Source organism: Mesocricetus auratus, unplaced genomic scaffold, assembly GCF_017639785.1.
Source record: "Mesocricetus auratus isolate SY011 unplaced genomic scaffold, BCM_Maur_2.0 Super-Scaffold_100013, whole genome shotgun sequence".
NCBI classification, from domain to species: domain Eukaryota; kingdom Metazoa; phylum Chordata; class Mammalia; order Rodentia; family Cricetidae; genus Mesocricetus; species Mesocricetus auratus.
In genome coordinates this window covers 30,151,509-30,171,439 of record NW_024429196.1, presented here as the reverse complement: position 1 = coordinate 30,171,439, position 19,931 = coordinate 30,151,509, and the positions used below count along the sequence as shown (strand labels likewise).

The window sequence follows — 19,931 nt, the reverse complement described above, 5'->3', positions numbered from 1 at the left end:
AACTAAGGACAGGGTGTGGCTCCCAGAGTACAGTCGAGGAGAGGGTGGAGCAATAATATAAGCAACAGGGTTAAGACCATTTTGAAGGTACCCACAGACACAGCTGATCTGAGCTAGTGAGAGTGCAGTGACTCTGGACTGACCACTGGATAGCACCGAACTGAGCCCTCTGAAAGTGGGTGAAAGATGTATGACTTGAGAGTCTGTCAGTCCACTGCAATGGGACTAGGATTTATCCCTAATGCTTAGCTTGCCATTTTAGTGCCCAGTCTCTTTGAAGGGATACCTTGGTCAGTCTAGATTTAGGGCGAAGGACGTTGGTCCTGCCTTAAGATATATTCCTCAATTCCTTGTCTCCCCATGGGAACCCCTACTCTCTCGATGGAGTGGTTGCTGTGTGGTATGTGGGAGGTTGGGGAAGGAGTGGAGGGGAGGGAGTGGGAACTGGCATTGGTATGTACAATGAGAAAAGATTGTTCTAAAGAAAAAGAATATGTAAAAAATCAATTTTATATGTTTTTTCTGAATTTATTAAAATTAAAATTGGTTCTTTTATTTATTTTAAAAATTAATGCTAGGAATAACTCTCTGATGTGTCATTGGATTAACTATATAAATATCACCTTGTGTTTGTAACATGTAATTATCTTAAGAAAAAAGAAAAAACTTGACAACAAACAAGTTTGGCATCATTTCTAGGAAGAACTGTGATGAACTCCCTCCCCCTGTAGAGACCCATCCTGACTTTTAATGGTCCTACTAAAAGCTGATTCTTGTGTAACCTCTTCAGCCTAACCTATCACAGGAATGCCTCACTCTCCAGTTCCAAGACACTAGAGTAAGCCTGGGGACTATTGGTAACATCCCCATGTGTATCTCACCTTCCAGACTGTGTGGAATGCTCTTCTCTTGACTCAAGCCTAGAGGCCCACTGACATGAAATAACCACTTCCAGTCATTCTTTGGTCTAGAAAAACCACCTACCCCAAGTCTGAGATATTTATAAAATGGAAATCATCATTTCCAAACACTGCCTACAGACTTCCAACAAAACCAGATTTTGTGTCATAATGACTCATTAAAAAATAAAGCATATTTTAAGGAGAAAAGGGTAATATTTATTTCAAAGTATTGTGAAAATTAACTCCTTTTTCTTCTAAGTCATTGTCTGGAGCTTCAACTGAATGTCAGAGTTGCCAAGCAGCCTAGGTTGGCTGAAAATGTGACATCCACCAAACAACATGTGATTCACATGACCAACATCTCTCAGTGACTTCAGGCAGTGTCATGACTATGTCCTCACGTTAATATTCATCAGAAAATGGATATTCTGGGTGCTCAGCAAAACTAAAATAGGAAATAAAAACAAACACCTACTGTATGATTCACTTCTGCAGTGTAAGGTTACGACATCTAGGAAGTCACAATACAGTGAAAGTTAAACATTTTGTCCCCTGATCAGTTGCTGAAGGTGACATTTACAAGTATTTATAAGAAGAGTTTTTAAAATATCATTTATAAATTATTTTCCAATTATATTTTATATTTCTTTGCCTAGAACAGAGAATGCGAACACCAGTGTTCATAAATATTCATCTCCCTTAGCCTCATCTATGCACCAATTGAAAGAAAGAAGAGCAAAAATTCCTTTCCAAATTCAGTCTCCAATGAAAGGAGTAGAGCATGTTTGCACAATGATTAACAAAAAGTCTTAATATGCCTTACATATCATTTATTCCTACTACTTTCACTTCCATTTCAGTAAATAGTAACTTGGTAATTATACACTCGCTGCACATTATTTTCAATGTAGGGTAGTAGATTCACTTAGGAAAAGAAAGATATTAACAAGATAGGGTTTCAATGTCCAAGGAGCTAACTATATAATTTATACACCTTTCTATATAAACAACAATACAAATTATGAAGCGATAAAAAGCATTGTAACACAATTAATAAAAGACTTACAGACTGATACTTGTTTTCAAACTTCAAGTTGCAGATCAGAAAAGCAAGCAGTCAGCCGCTACATCTCACCCCTACCTCAGACTGTAAGGGGATCCTGGCTCTACTAAACCTCAAACTGTAATCCCAGATTGCTATGTGCTCCTCAGTGTGACTGGAGAATTCTGAGACTTCAATGTCTTCTTATTCTCAATGTGGCTGGAGAATGAATGCCAGCTCTGAGACCACGTTCCTATATTAAACACTTCTCATGTGTCCTGGGATTAAAGGTGTGGGCTCTAATTCTCTTTTAGACCGATTCACTCTAATGTGCCCCTGGGTGCTATTGAAGTAACATTGGTCCATCTGTCTTTATCTCCTGAGTCCTGGAATTGAAAGTTTTTCCCACCACATTCTTACCTCTCTACACTTTGTGGCTGGCTTTGCTTTCTGAATTTTTGAGCAAGTTTTAGTAAGTAATAAATAATATATCAATACATACTATTAATTTTTAAAGTGTGGCAAAAATTATTCATTATTTACAAAACGATTCATTAACTAATTAAATTTCTTCTTTACCATTATTCTGCTCTATTCTGAAATTTTTTTAATTATGACAAATAGATGACAATTTTGCAAGGCATTGTAGACTTTCTAATCTTCCTTAAAGCATTATCATATTTATTTTCATTGAGAAGTAAAATTCTAGCAAATAGAATATATAGATACATAGATGATGATAGAAAAATGACAGATGATAAATGAGTAGAAGATGATAGGTAGATAGATGAATATGCACATATATGTGCATATATACAGTCTTTGTTTGTAGTTTAAAACCTATTTCCAGTAGCAACTTTTGTAGCCATGTACCATGAAAGGAAAGTAAGATACTGATTGGCTGCTGGTGCTCCTATGCAATGGTGCTGTATCCTGAAGGCTATTTTCTTTGTTTTCAGCAAAATTTTACAAAACCTTCTCTGTTTTGCAAAGACACATTCACTTTTTCAAAATCTAAGAAAAACATTTTAGATTAACGTTATCTATGGGAAATTTGCTACAGGCAAATAGGGCATTTGGTTTCTGAACCATCATAGATGGAAGAAGGAAGGAGAGACTTAGTCCTGAAACAAATTGAGGTGAGGTGTTTATCAACATTACTTACAACTTAGCTGGAAGACATTGAAAACTTTTATTCAGGCCATCTAGTGTTTTCATATCCTTAGGAGACAACTGGAATTTAAAACCCTATCAGAAAAACACAAAGGATTTAGTATTTAAATCAGATTTTATGCCTCAAAGGCAATGTGAGTAGTATGTATGCTCCTAAAAATGATGAACACTGTTTACTACAACACTCATGGTTAATAAATATCAAATAAAAATGGGATAAAACTGCTGTTGAGATATATTAAAATTGTACAGTCCTACAGTAAACAAGAAATCTCAAATCAACTTGAGGAAAAAAATCAGTTAACATCATTCAAAGATGGTGGTATCACAGATATAATTTCCAAGAAATCTAGAACAAAATTTTGAAATACATCACACAAGCAATGAATTGCATGAGGAATGAGATTTTGTAATCCATCAATGAATAACTAAAATGTAAACAATTGCTCTTTTCAGTTTTATGTAAGTCGAGAGTTTTCCAAATTCTAATCTTATCGGTGTCCATGTAGGACAAAAGAGCTTGCTTTACAGAGGATCGATCATCTTATGCAAATTTGTAACATTTTAACATTAAAATGATTGCATTGAATGTTTCCCATCTTAAAGCCCCTGCAGGGGTAAGTCCTTTGGGGCCATAAATATGGAGACAAAAAATATTGAGGGAAGAGGGACAAGCAAATTTGTCAACAATTTAACAGCTGATAAATCTAGTAGGACAATTAATTAGGGTAGTGAAAAGAGTAAATAAAACAAATGAACAGAGAAAAGACCCATAAAGGTAATCACCCTGAATCAGTTATTTGAAATTACATACATCTCTCATTCATATTTTACAACTATAAAAACTGTATTTTAGAGAAGAGTGTAGGGGAGAATAAAACAAAACCTTGGTAGAACAGTGAAGGAGCCATAAGCCCTGACTAGTGAAAAGACATGGCTGTTCAATCACAGAGTAAAAGTATGAAGACTGGAATAAGAGCCAGTTTTTAATAAATTAATAAAAAGATACTGAAAATAATAAAAATTGGGAGAAGGCAATTCAGCAAACATGAATTTGCATATCAAACAGTATTGAGGTTATGTAAATGCAGCAAACTAGCAATCCACACTTATGTTTTTATTTGAGAAAATAGACCATCTCTTCATTGACTACCTAGAATCACAAATTATTGCATTGTCCTACTTCAACACTTGACCCACCATTGTTCATTTGTGAGCAGGTGTGTGTGTGTGTGTATCATTTTCAAATGATTTTATATACATACATACACATATATACTTCAAATGAGCATAAATAGCATATCAAATTAGCATAAATAGCATATGACATTACATACATTTACATATGAAAAATAGAAAATGTATTTGACATATGAATTACCTTATATATTTATCACACACACATATATACATACATACATACATATAAATTCCACACGTCATCAAATGCTCACCCCTACACACCTTTGCACAAGTCCAAAGGTATTTATTGCAAAAACTGGGATAATATCACTTTTGCAGCAGCATTTCTAGGAACACCAGCAATACTTGCCTATAATAGAGAGAAACTTGTTTTTGTCTTGGAGGTTTGTGGATCAATTGCTGCTCTGGTTTAATTTCAATTTTTTAAATTACATTTAGTTATTTATTTTGTCCCTTCTGGGTTATGAGACTATTGAAACCGTGGACTTCAAGAAGTTAGATTTAACTCAGGAATCTTATACTTAGAGAAAGAAAAGCTGAGGTTACAATGGCAGCCAGAAGACAAAACTGTGCAAGGAGAACAATCTATGATGTATTAGACTGGATTTCAGGAGGGGTTGGACACAAAAAGAACCACATCTTGACCACAGTAGATAATTATACATGCTTCACAGCATGGACGTGGTCATTTCATCTGGGACATCTCAGGACTCCCATTCAGATATGCAGATAGTAGTGGTGGATAAAATAGACATATGCCCTGTGAAAAGTGATTATTAACCATTTTAGCTTGACTGACACCAATATACTCAGCATTTTTAGTTTTGTGTTCTTTAATTATAGACTAGTATAAATATTCAAATAATGTGATTTAATTATTTGTTTTGGAGCTATTTTTAGAATATTTGAAATTTTTGCATTTCTTACCATTTTTGAGTGACCACTAAGTTTTATTTTATGGGGAGGCCTGATACAAAAGTACAGACCACTTATATAAAAGCTGCATGTAATCACAGCAATCATAATGGGCATTGAAAAGATTTCAGTCCAAATAGAAACTTAAATGATCATTAACTCTATTAAAGTTCTAAAAATTTTAATAAAAGAATGTTAAACATCTATTACAAAAGAAAATAAATACTTTAAATTTGGGTTTTATTAAAACAAACTTGGGTCTAAATATATCCACTTCTAAGAAACTCAAATTGCTTTGAATGCAAAGAATAAGAAAAAGTACATGAATACCCTTTGATTCTAAACAAACACATACAAATTTACTCATATATGATTTCTTTATTATAAGTGTCTTGTAGCTTAGGTGAGTAAAACTTCTGTGTTATCAAGGTTTATATAACATTATTAAATATATGCATATTCCATTATTCCTCTTCAAACCATTTATTTAACTTCATTAGATTTTTGACTTGAGATAAATAAGTGAAAACCAAATAAACATTAATGTTGTAAGTCAAAATATTCTCAAATTACTCTGCAAATAACATGTAAACTCTTCAGATTTCTGTTTGTGTCTACTATTGAAATGTAGCCTTCTTTGTAGTAGTTTCCTAGATACTTACACTTATATAAACTCATGTTTGTTTACCAGACTAATTATACATGTAAGTATGTTCTATTCAATAAAAAGAATAGCATATCTGTTTTATGAGTACCTATGTCTGAGACTCTTTATCTAAAGCAGAAAATCAGAAGTCATCTACATGTGACATGGAAAATAACAAGATTCTGACAATGAAGAATATACCTATTCTCAACACAGTATAATTGGAAGCACATTGAAAACTACGCTGGAGTTGATGGGGGAACAGGACTCCTAAGAAATATTCATAGACTGAAATACAATATCCAAGGTAAATAGGCAAATTCCCAGTGAGACAGGGGATGTAGAAGCCTTAGCTTAAAGATGAGGTTATCAGAGAAAAGAGACTGACAATGTTGCTAAGGTGTAAGCCCACAGCTCCTTAATGTCTTCAAACAGTTGTGTATCCTGGTAAGGTCATGACTTCTCTAATGTGATGGCTTTGGTGAAGCAGCATCTTGAGAGTGAATAGGTTGTTAAGTATTTAACCATTTGGGTACATAATAACAGTGTACAATGTCAACTCAAGGAACCTGGAGCCTAGGTGAGACAGGAAAAGTAGTTAGTCATAAAGAGGAATTAAACCAGATGTCAGCAAATGAAAAATTCAAGTGGAAGTTCATAGTTATACATCAAGCTCATCGTTAGTAAGTAGTAGCTGACCTCATCACCTTATCTAAGCATTATATAAACCAAACCTTGCAAAATTAAGTAGCCAGCCTTGGAATGCACCTATGTCAGTTTAGATGCACTGTCAATGGGACCAAGATCTATGAAACACCAAAAAAATTATTTACTTCTTCACCTCATCCCTCCAGCAGCAGCATGTCTTCTACTCAGTATGCTTTGAAAGTAGACATTGGTTTGTATGTACATAAGTCAGTGCTATGTTTGCTTCCCTCACTCCCAATGCAAAAGGGAGAAAGCTGGTACTCGATTATTAATCATTCCTGAAGGGTACAAACTAGGGAGTCCTGAGAATGGGAAAGAACCTGCCAGGCTGCATGCTGCATTTTCTATGTGGCCAGTAGAGGCTCCTCCTGGTACACACACACACACACACACACACACACACACACACACACACACACACACACACACGCACACACACACCAGTGGAAGAGCACTGTTAGGAATATTGCATTTAATACGATGAACTTCAAAGAAGTGTATCAAGTAAGAAAGGCAAGAAGAAACTAGCTTTAGCTGCCTCCAAACCTCCAACTTGCCAAATACAGATTTAGAAGGCCCAGAAAGACACTCAATATTACCTTGTCTTTTTTTCTTATTGTGTCTCTCCCTTTCTCTCATTACTATATTTTAGTAGTGTTTGAATTTATTTTATTTTTAAAAAAACATTTATATCTTTTATTTTTATTCAGGTTTATCAATTTTGCTTCCATGTATTTGTTCAACAATTATATAATATGTCTCTCATTTCATGATTTACATCCTTATGACATTCTTCTATAATCACATTTTCTTTCTTTTGTTTAACATTAACTGACACTTCTACTTCTCCTTTTCTTCCTTTTCACTGATTCCATTATTTTACCACATGTAGGATTACCCTAAAAATTTTTAATCCATCAAGTTTTCTATTTTTGTGTTCTATAGCCACTGTCCTTGGTGGTATAATCTTGAATTGGATTTCAGTGTTTCTTCATGCAGTTAAAGTTATTCTGTTACAGTGGCTTGATATTTATGTTCATGGTGATAGTAGGGATTGAGATTTTTATGTATTTTAGTGAGCCTACTTACTAAAAATATGTCCTAATAAAACAAAAAATACTCAAAATGACACATGTGTGTATCAACACTCAAAAAGAAAAGAAAGCACCAATAACGACAAATGACAACATGATACCTCCAAGCATCATAACCCATTCACTGGGAAACCAAAGATTTAAAAAATGATTTAAATGTTGGACAAAGAAAAAGTCTGTAAGCATTGCAGAAGAAAAAGCAATAACATGAGGAGGAAACAAATTTTGAAAATTAAAAAGCAAATTGAAAGGTTGGCAAAGAAAAACTACAGTAATTAAATAAAATACAGAGTCAAAATCCCCAAAGCAGGCTATATTAAGCTGAATATAAAACATTAGGGATAGAGGACAAAATTGAGAAAATACTATATTTATATGTGAATAAAGAAAAGCAGACACTAATGGCCATAACATTCCAGAAATTAAGAGACGATGAGACAGATTGAGCTAAAATCGGTACTAAGGGCACAGAAAGTCTATGAAATTAAATTGTAGAAGAAAATTACCAAAATCTAGAACATTTCAGTGAAAGGTATTATAAGATCTCAGGTAGACATTACCATACAAGAATCTTGCAATGACACTGAGATGCCAAGACAACAAAAGAAAAAGCTCCAACTTGTATAGGTAAAGCCATTAGAGTAACATCAGACCTATGAGCAGAAGCCATAAAATCCATAAGAATATGGGAACAAGTTCAAGATTTCAAAGTAAATAGTGGCTAATCAATAAAAAAAGATAACAGTGGAAGGCTAGAACAAATTGAAATTCTGACCGCTAAATCAGTAATCTGGGAAAGTATTTAATACTAGATACATAAAGAAACCATAGGGAAACTTTGCAATAAGTAGTTAAAGGATAAGGGCTCAAAGATTTAAATAGCCTAGAAAGTGATAGTAAGAACAGACAAATAGAATTGGATGAAATTTAAAATGTTCTGCACTGTGAGAAAAGTAATTTGCAGAATATGGGTCAGCTGAAGTAGTGGGAGAAAAATCTTCCCCAATTATTGTGAAAGTTAAATAAATTAAGCACCAAAATGGTATCAAGTCAATAAAAGGGAAATTGAGCTGACCACCCAGATTTTAAAGGAATAAACAAAACTTCACAATTAATTTAAAACTAACTTCTCTGTGAGCTAACAACATGAAAATTAAAATTACACTGAGGTTCCCTCTGTCCCCACTGAAAACAAGTTTTAGTAAAAAAATATGCTGGCAAGTAATGAGAGATGCTTATACAATACTGTTGGGAATGTAAACTACTGCAGTTAATTTGTAGTTCAGTATGGAGATTAAAAATAAACCAATAAAAACTGACAATCGTGTGATCCCTCAGTATCACCCAAGCTTGTATACTGAAGAAATTTTGAGTCAACATTCCGCAGATACACTTTTACATTTGTGTTGATCACTTAATGAAGTGATAAATGAATTGAAGAAAACATGGTATATATACATGATGGAGTTTTATTCTGAAGCAAAGAAATACAGTATGTCACCCAGAGGAAAATAGATGAAACTGAATTTGCAATATAAAGCAAATAAGCCAGACTCAGAAAAATCAAACATACTTGCCTTTTCCCATGTACAGAAATTAGGAAGCTAAATTGAACATTGAAAAGGAAAGATAACACTTTCAACTTTCTCCTTGACAAATATATTTCTTGCTTTGTAATTGTTATGCTTAGTCATGAAATTCTAATGAGGACACTATGCAATACAGGGGGCAGCATAGGAGTGCACTGATTAGATGTATGATGATTAACCACAGTTGGCAATCCTGTGCCAAAGGTACAGAGAACCTTTCAACTCAGTATGCCTTTCACCTGTAATACAACTATGAGATTATGACAATATAGTCAAAACACATAAGACCATTTCATTTTTGTGTGACCTCATTTAGGAGAGGAATAGGGAAGCCCTTTATAGCTGTAAATCTGAGGGTACTTGTATAGGATTTGAAATGTTGGTGTCAAAATACCACAAAATAATTGTAAGTGGAGCAAATAGATTTCACAAGAATAAAGTATGTTTAAATAGAGGACTACAGTTTTTAGTGCATTTCTTTCAAAGAACAGAGAATATATTTTCACCCATGCTGCCACATGGTTATATGATATAGGTAATAAAAAGTGGAGACACTAGAGCTTTTTATCTTTGAGTAAAGTCTTTATAGTATGATAAAATGTATATGCCCAACAGTGGTATATTTGTATCTCCTAGTAGACAGATTTCCATTTCTGAGAATCTATCACACTGATTTCAATAGTGACTCTACAAGTTTTCACTCCCATCAACAATACATAAATGTTCCCCTATTCCATAACATTCCAAGCAGGATCTGTCACTAGTTTTATGGAACTTAGCCATTCTGACAGGTATGAGAAAAAAAATCTCAAAGTATTTTTGATTTGTCGAATAAAGCACTGTTTGGCAATAGGGAAGCAAGATAGGTGGGACTAGGAGTAGAGAAGGATTCTGGGAAAGAGAGGCACAGGCAGACACTAGAGTTTTTAATCAGTTGATATTTCTGAATGTTTGGAGTATGGTTAATTCATGTCCTAGGGCATGTCATTAATTATCTCTAAGAAGGATTCTTTTTAAACAACCAAGGAATGCTGGGCATAGAAATAATACTATTTCAGAAGTGTACTCTAATTGGTATGATGTACCAAATGGTCAGTTCCCATAGCATATATGAAAGTAACAGAAATGTATTTATGTATTTAGAAATATGTATGTGTGTTTGTGTATGTGTGTGTGTGTATAACAACAACTGATAATAAAAGCCATGAATTTGAAAGAGTCAGAGGGATATATGGGAGGGCTTAGATTAAGGAAAAGGCAGTTGGTATTAGATAAATATATATGTATATGTTATAACCTCAAAAAATGAAATAAGTTTTTAAGAGATAAAACTATGACCTTAACTACGTGAATAATATTGAATTTCCAAAGCAGAAAACAATATTCATTACTCAATTTCAAAAGTATTGATATGACAAACTCAATGTCCTTCTGTCACCTTCATTACATTCCTGTTCATTAGTGTACCCCTCTAGCCGGCTCTCATGAATGTAAACATACATATTAATAACACATGAGTGCCCTTTGGCTAGACTCCAGGACACTGTCACAATAGGCCATATCACTGGAGATTTGAGTATTTTTGTTTTTAATCCTGATACCCAGCTGATCTACTTGGGCATTAAACTACATTTCCCATATCAGTCTGAATGCCCTGTACACAGGAAAAGAACCATTTTTGCTACCTGAACAGAAAATTTCAAAGTTATTGCAGCGTGTCCACAATCTACATTGGTAAATTCTCCTCCTTATAGAGCCTCGATGATGGGGAAAATAGGAAAGCAAATTTAAACAAAATTCAAATGAAATTAAAACATGAAAACTGCTATATCTATATATAAAGATCTTTATCACATAATCAATTTATGTGAATAATCAAAATGCTCATATTCTTATAAGATAAACTCTTAGGTCTCCTTATGTGCCTGTAACTATATCACATCTAAAGTAAATTTATGGTTGAAGTTTTATGTATATAACATAGCAATATTTTTGGTGTCTTAGAAATAATAGGACAGACATGGATCAGGAGAGTGCCAGTCTGCACTTCCAATGACAGAGAGTCTGGGAAACAGGAAAGAACATAAAAATATGCATGGTACCTAAGAGAAGAGAAATGAGGCAAGATCCTCTGAACAGATGGGGAACACGGCGAGGGGTGGGGGGAGGGGGAGCTGGGAAATAGAGAGGGGGAGAAGTAGGTCATGGGGGAACAGGAAGGTTGACTGGGGAGGTAGGATGGGGGAAGAGGGAATCATAGGTTAGAAGACAGATCAGGCACCATTGTGACCTCTAGTGATCTAAAGGGATGACACCAATTGGCAAGCTAAGCAATAGTGTAGAGACCACCTCGAATGTCCATTCCTGATAATGAACTTGATGTCTATAGCCATCCTGGAGCCTTCATCCAGTGACTGGTGGAAGCAGAGGCAAACACCCACAGTTAAACACTGAACTGAACCCAAGGAACCCAGCGACAGAGAGAGAGGAGTGATGAGAAAATTGGCAAAGAATGGGCTGGCAAAAGCAGCAGAAGCAGGAAAGCTCTTGGACCCCAGACCGACAGCTGGGAGGCCAGCATGGGACTGATCCAGACCCCCTGAATGTGAGTGTCAGTGAGGAAGCCTGGGCAACCTATGTGATCCTGATCAATGGATCAGTGTTTATCCCTGGAATACAAACAGACATCGTGTTTCCATAACACAAAGAGGGATTCTTTCTCAGCCAGGACTCTTAGGGGAGTGCCTGGACCCTACCCTGAGTGAAATGACAGGCTCTAGATATCCCTTATGTGGAAGGAATTGGCAATAGGGTGGGAGGATGGGGGATGGTAGGGGGGTGCAGGAGGAGGGGAGGGAGAGGGAACTGGGATTGACATGTAAAACAAGCTATTTAAAATTAAAATAATAAAAAAGAAAAAAAGAAAGAAAGAATAGGACAGTAATTTTTCCTGGGAACATGGACATCACTATATTATATATATAAAACCCCACCCCTAAATTAGGAAAGATGTGAACACAGCTCTTTTCTATGATAATCATTAGTAATACTATTATCTGTAACTTGACCTATTTTGGAAACTGTCAAAGGATAAAGTTAGTGTCTCAAAAATCAAGACCAAGGCTTTGGTGGTCATTTGGTCATTAAACATTATTTCTGGTGTTTACCAAGTTAGTGATTTGTTGGATTTAGATTGGGTTCCATAGGCAGATCAGTTCCCATACAAGTCGACGTGTTCTAAGTAGGTTAAGTCTTGAACTCAGGAAAAGATTAGGAGAATCTGATCATTCTTTCTATAATTGGGTATTCAGAAAATCTGCTGATGGCTATAGACTTTGGTTTTGACTATTGGTTTGTTTTGCATCACATTTTGGAAGAAACATGTCAATGACAGGAAGAATTCTTTTCTAACTTGCATGGACCAATATATTTAAAGCTAAGTTTATTTATATAAAACTTATTCATTTGGACCATAGTAAAGCATGCACTTCAAATGTTCAAAATTTGCTAGGCAATTGAAAGTTAGGTAAGGTGAAAAACCCTCTTTCCATAAAATCATTATGGTCTCCCCTTGACTGTAGTAACCATGTCTTTTTTCTCTCCAAAGTAGTTGTTTCAGATGTGTTTTGTTAACGTCATTGACTTTTTCATATGATCCCTGTGCAAAGCAAGCTGTGATTCATTCCTAGACAATGCAACATGAGAGAGGACCATGCTAGGGCACTATACAATTTTACTTTGTAAGCATTGCTTTTAAAAGGTGTGTTTTCTCTGTTGCATCTTGTACAGTTGCTCTCTAAGATATTAAGTTACTGTAGCTTCATTCACCTAGCCTGAAGATGATGTCAACACATGGGAGAAATGCTAGTACAAATGGAAGAAGATAAGGATGCTCAAAGGACAAGATCTAGAGCTTGGTCTCCCACCAGACTTATTGTGAAAATAAATGTTTCTTCAGGCAATACGAAGTGGATTTATAACCTAGAGATCAATCTACCTCAAGATCCAGCAATACCACTCTTGGGCATATACCTAAAGGTGCATTCTTTTACCACAAGTTCATAGCCACATTATTTATAGTAATCAGAATGCAGAAACCACGTACATGCCCTTCAACTGAAAAAAATTGATGAGGAAAATGTGGTACATTTATACAATGGAGTACTATTCAGCAGTAGAGAAAAAATAGTTATATCATGTATTTGCTCCTAGAAAAAAACCGAGGGAGATAACTCAGGCCCAGAAAGACAAGCTAGGTATGTACTCACTAATAAGTGGATAAGTACTCACTAATAAGTATAAGTAAATCAAAGAATAATTATCCTATAGGCCATGACCCCAGAAAAACTAGGTAACAAGAAGAACCCTAAGAGAGACATAAAAGGATTTCCCTGGAAAAGGGAAATAGACAAGATCTACTGAGAAAATTGGAAGCATTGTGGGGGGAGAAGGGAAAGCAGAAAGAAAGGAAAAATGGGAGGGAGAGGACAATATGAGGGAAATTGATGATGGAGATAGGGGAAGGGAGGAGAGGGCAATATCTTGATTGAGGGAGTCATTAAGGGGCTAGTGAGAAACCAGACACTATGGGAATTCCTGGGAATCCACAAAGATGACCCCAACTAAGACCCTAAGCATTAGTGGAGAGGGTAACTGAATTGGCCTGGCCCTGTAACCATGTTGATGACTATCTAAATTATCCTCATAGAACATTCATCCTGCAACTGATGGAGTCAGACAGGAATATTCACAGCTAAGCTCTGGGCAGAGCTCCCGAAGTCCAGTCAAAGAGAGGGAGGAGCAATGGTATGAGCAAAGGGGTCAAGAGCATTTTGGAGGTAACCACAGAGACAGCTGACCTGAGATAGAGGTAGTGCAATGACTATTGACTGACAGCTGGGGAACCTGCATGACACCAAATTGGGCCCTCTGAATGTGGGTGACAGTTGTGTGACTTGGGCAGTCTGTGAGGCCATTGGCAGTAAGACTAGGGTTTATCCCTAGTGCTTAAACTGCCTTTTTTGAAATATTCTCTCTGGAGGGATACCTTATTTTGGGGTAAGGACCTTGTTCTTCCTCAAAGCGATGTGCCAGACTTCCTTGACTCCACATGGGAAGCCTTACTCTCTCTGAGGAGTAGATGCTATGTGGTATTGGGGAGTTGGGGGATGTGGAGGAGAGGAGGGAGTGGTAACTGGAATTGGTATGTAAAATGAGGAAAGATTATTCTAAATAAAAGAATCATGTCAAAAAGAATCAATTTTTTATACATTCTCTAAATTTATTAAAATTAAAATTTGTTCTGTTTAATATTTATTTTAAATATTGATGCCAGGAATGTCTCTCTGATGTGTTATTAGATGAAATATATAAATAGCCCCTTTTGTTTGTAAGATGTAATTATCTTAAGAAAAAAGAAAAATTGACAGCAAAAAACCTTGGCATCATTTCTAGGTAGAGATATGATCAACTTCCTCCTTCTGAAAAGTCCCATGCTGACTTTTAATGATCCTGCTAAGCTGATTCTCTTGACTTCAGCCTCACCTATTAGAGGAATGCTTCACTCTGCAGTTCCACGAAGCTAGCAAAATACTGGGGACTATTGGTCAACATTCCCATGTATATCTCTCCTTCCAGACTGTGTGCAGTGTTCTTTTCTTGACTAATGGTTAAAGAACCACTGACTCACAACCAACTATTAACAATTGTTCTCTAGTCTCTAGTCTAGAAACACCACCTACACCAAGTCTGAGATATTAATAAAATGAAAATCATTATCACCAAACTCTGCCTATGACCTGCAACAAAACCAGTTTATGTGTCATAATGAATCATTAACAAAATAAAGTATATTTTGAGGAGAAAAACTAATATTTATTTCAATGCATCATGAAAATCAAATTCCTTTTCTTCAAACAATTACCTGGAGCATCAATTGAACATGAGAGTTACTAAGCAGTCTAGGTTGCTGTGTAAAGATATGACATCTACAGTTAATCATTTTATTCCCTGATTAGTTGCTGAAGGCGATACTCTTAGGCATTTAAAAATATTTGCAAGAAATGCTTTCAAATATTTACAAATTATTTTCCAATTATGTCCCTTTGCCTAGAACAAAACACACAAAGACCAGCATTCATAAATATTCATATCCCTTAGCGTCATCTATGCATCAATCAAAGAAAAAAGAGTCAAAAGTCCTTCCCAACTTCAGTCTCCAATAAAACGATTAAAGCATTTTACCTTATGTCAAGGTGATTCTACACACTGATAAACACAAAAATGTCATAATATGCCTTACATATCATTTATCCCTATTATTTTCATTTCCATTTAATTATTAGCAGTCTTCCAATTATTCTCTTATGACCCATTATATGTTAGATCCTGTTAGGGAAAGAAAGGCAGTAATAAGATGGGGTTCCATTCCAAGGAACTAACTATATAATTTATAGGCCTCTATATATAAATCACAATCCAAATTATGAAGTGAGAAAAATCAATGTAACACAATTAATAAAAGACCCAGAGATTGATATTTGGGTTTTAACTTCAAGCTGTAGATCATAAAAGCAAGTCAGCCAGACAGTGACTCTCACTCCTACCTCATACTGAAAATCAATCCTGACTCCACCAGATATCAGACTGTAATCTCAGACTGCTTTGCTCTCCTCAGTGTTGCTGGAGAATTCTGAGACTTCAATGTCTTCCTATTCGCCATTTGACTGGAGAAAGAATGCCAGTTTTGAGACCCTGTTGCTGTCTTAAATACCTCTCATGAGTACTGTGATTAAAGGTGTGTGCTCTAATTCTCTTTTAGACTTATCTGCTCTAATGTATCCCTGGGTGGCCTTGAACTAACAGATATCCCTCTCTCTGCCTTTATCTCCTGAGTTGTGATTAAAGGTTCATGCCACTACCTCCTGGCCTCTCTATGTTTTGGCTGACTTTGCTTTCTGAATACTTAGACAAGCTTCAATAAAGAATATGGGATACGGAGGCCATGGGAAGCAGGGAGGAGGGGAAAGAGGAGGAACTGGGATTGACATGCAAAACAAGCTTGTTTCTAATTTAAATAAAAAGGGGGAAGAGAAAAATAAAAATAAAGAATAAAGAATTTATCACACAACTCATTAATTGTGGAAAGAATTATTCATTATTTACAAAATGATTCACTCATTGAAACAAATCTCCTTTGTCTTCATTCTGTTCTATACTAAAAATAATCTTAATAATGATAAAGTGTATACCAATTTTACAAGGCATTGTAGATTTTCTAATCTTCCTTCAAACATAGAGAGAGAGATGATAGATGAAGATATGTAGATGATAGATGGATAGATGATAGGTAGATAAATATGCACATATATGTACCTATGTGTAGTCTTTCCTTCTAATTTATAACCTATTTCTAATATCAACTTTTATAACCATAGAGCATGAATGGAAACTAAAATCATTGGGTGGCTATTAATTCTATGCAATAGGGCTTTTTTCCTGAAGGTTCTTTCTTAGTTTTGAACACGATATTTCAAAACTTTATCTGTTTTACAATGACACATGTACATTATCAAAAACTTAGAAACAAACATTAGATTAACTGTCTCTATGGGAATTACTACAGACAAACATGGCATTTGCTTTCTGAACCATCATAAATGGAAGAGGAAAAGAGAGACTCGGCCTTGAAACAAATTGAGGTGAGTTGTTTATCAACATTACTTAAAACTTAACTGGCAGATATCGAAAAATTTTGTTCAGGCCATCTAGGGTTTTCATATCCTTTGGAGACAATTGGAATTCAGAAAACTTTCAGAAAAAACACAAAGGTTTTAGCATTTGAATAAATCAGATTTTATGTCCCAAGGCAATGTGAGTAGTATGTATGTATGCTCCTAAAAATGATGAACATTTTACTAAAACATTCATGGTAAATAAATACCAAATAAAATGAATGAAAACTGCTTTTGAGATATACTAAAACTGCACAATGCCATAGTCAACAGGAATTCTCAAAGGCAACTTGAGGAAAAAGATAGTTAATATCATCCAGTGATGGTGGCATCACAGGTATAATTTCCAAGAAATCTTAAACAAAATTTTAAATACATCACACAAACAGTGAGTTGCATGGGGAGTTAGATTTTGTAATCTATCAATGAATAACAAAAATGTAAGCAACTGATGTTTCCAATATTATGTAAGTCAGAATTTATCCAAATTCTAATCATATAGTGTTCTTGTAGGACCACTAGCTTGCTTTATAGAGTATTTTTCTTATTTAAATTTGAGACATTTTAACATCAACATGATTTTCATGCATTTTCCCCCATCTTAAAGCACATGCAGGGGTACTTCCTTTGGTGTCATAAGATGTGGAGACATAAAAAGATTGAGGGAAGTGGGACAAGGAAACTTGTCAACAGTTTAACAATGGAAACTTCTAGTAAGACAATTAGGGCAGTAGGAAAGAGTAAACAAAACAAATGAACACAGAAAAGAAATCATAAAAAAACAAAACAAATGAACACAGAAAAGAAATCATAAAGGTTATCACCCTAGATAAGTTATTTAAAATTACATATACCTCTCTTATTCATATTTTACAACTTATAAGATATGTATGTACCTTGGAGAAGAGTTTAGGGGGAGAATTAAGCAAAGCCTTGGTAAAACAGTGAAGTAGACTCAAAAGCCTGTCTAGTGGAAAGACATGATGCTAAATCACAGAGTAAAAGTATGAAGACTGGAGTAAGATCCAATTTTTGAGGAAGTAATAAAAACAGAAGAAAAAAAAGCAAAATTTGGGAGAATGCAATTCAGCAAACATCTGGATTTCTATAAAAATCACAATTGAGACTATGTGAATGAAGCAAACTGATACTTCTTTTTATTTGAGAAAATAGAACATCTCTTTATTGACTACCTAGATTTATAAATTTTTGCATTGTCCTACTTCTACCCTTGAAACACCATTGTTCATTTGTGTTTGTGTGATTTATATGTATATACGTGTGTGTGTCTGTATCATTTTCAAATGATCATATGTATATATATATAAATTTCAAATTACCATAAATATCATATATTTAATATATTTGAATATGATATATATTACATTAATTTGTTATATGATTTACCATATGTATTTTCACACCTATAAATACATGCATGTGTACTCTATACATCATCAACTACTGACTCTACACACATCTGCACATGTCCAGATTAAGCTCATCCTGAAACTACTTGGAGGGCTAGGATTCAGAGGTTGGAAGGTACAGAGAGGTAGGATAGAACCAAACATGATTGAGGAAAAAAAGGCAAGGAAATGATGCCTAATGATATTCTGTTATACTCATGGTATGGAGACTACTCCAATTGTCTTCAGAGAGCCTTCATCTAGTAACTGGTGGAAACAGATGCAGAGTCCCACAGCTAAGCACTGGACTAAGTCCAAGAACCCCTGATTAAGAGAAGGGATTAAGGAGGGGGGATTTCAAGGACATTGCATCACAAGGAAACCCACAGAAACAAGTATCTTAATATGAGCTCAGAGAATCTAGAATGACAGTCACTAAGTTGGCATGAGACCAGACTATTCCCTCCTTATATGTGTGTCAGGTGTGTAGTTTGCTCTATTTGTGGGATTCCCACTAGTGGAAGCAAGAGCCATCACTAAAATTTTGGCTAGCTTTTGGGAACCAATCCACATTTCTTGATCTGAACACTGTTGAAGTTGGTTTTTTTTTTGGCTTTATATAATTTAGTCATTGCGTTATTGTGTACTGTATCTTTTTTCTATCTGTGTATACATTTTTGTAGTACTTTTTTCATTATTTTTATTACATTTTTTTAGAAAAGAGCTTGCTTTACATGTCAATCCCAGCTCCCTCTCCCTCTCTTCCTCCAGCACCTCCCTCAACATCCCGCAAGCCTCCCACCCTATCCCCACTCCCTTCCACATAGGGTATATACAGAGTCTGTCATTTCTCCTAGGGCAGGCTTCAGACCCTCCCCCAAGAGTCCAGGCTGAAAGAGCATCCCTCTTTGTGTTATGAACACATGAAATCCATTTGTATGCCAGGGATAAGTACTGATCTACTGCCCAGGTCCCCATAGGTTGCCCAGGCCTGCTCACTGACTCTCACATTCAGGGGGTCTTATCAGTCCCATTCTGGACTCCCAGCTGTCAGTCAGGTCAGCTGTCTCTGCTGGTTTTGTCAGCCCATTCTTTGTCTATTTAATCATAACTCCTCTCTCTCTATAACTGGGTTCCAGGGGTTCAGTTCAATGTTTAGCTGTGGGTGTTTGCCTCTGCTTCCATCGGTCACTGGATGAAGGTTCTAGGATGGCATATAAGGTAGTCGTTGAGTTCATTATCAGGAATGGGCATTTAAGGTAGTCTCCCCACTATTGCTTAGCTTGCCAGTTTGTGTCATCCATGTAGATCAATCACTAGAGGTCTCACTGGTGCCACATCTCTCTTCAAGCCTATAATGACTCACTCTATTATGGTATTTCTCATCCTGTTCTCCCGCTATTGTTCCCCCAACTCAACCTTGCTGCTGCCTCATGACCTACTCTCTCCACCTCTTCTCCCCTATCTTTTCCCAGCTCTCACTCCCCTCCCCAAAGTCTTCCACTCATTAGAAGCAG

At 35.6% G+C, this 19,931-nt stretch overlaps 1 long non-coding RNA gene across 1 annotated transcript; it reads right to left on the bottom strand.

Annotated features, from left to right (window-relative positions):
* Positions 1-1,152: 1,152 nt before the first annotated feature.
* LOC121132733 lies at positions 1,153-16,025 on the bottom strand. Its single transcript, XR_002383052.2, has 3 exons — positions 15,878-16,025; positions 3,110-3,192; positions 1,153-1,347 (listed from the first exon to the last, which is right to left on the bottom strand). It is a non-coding gene; the product is annotated as an uncharacterized LOC121132733 (long non-coding RNA).
* Between the last annotated feature and the right edge of the window lie 3,906 nt (positions 16,026-19,931).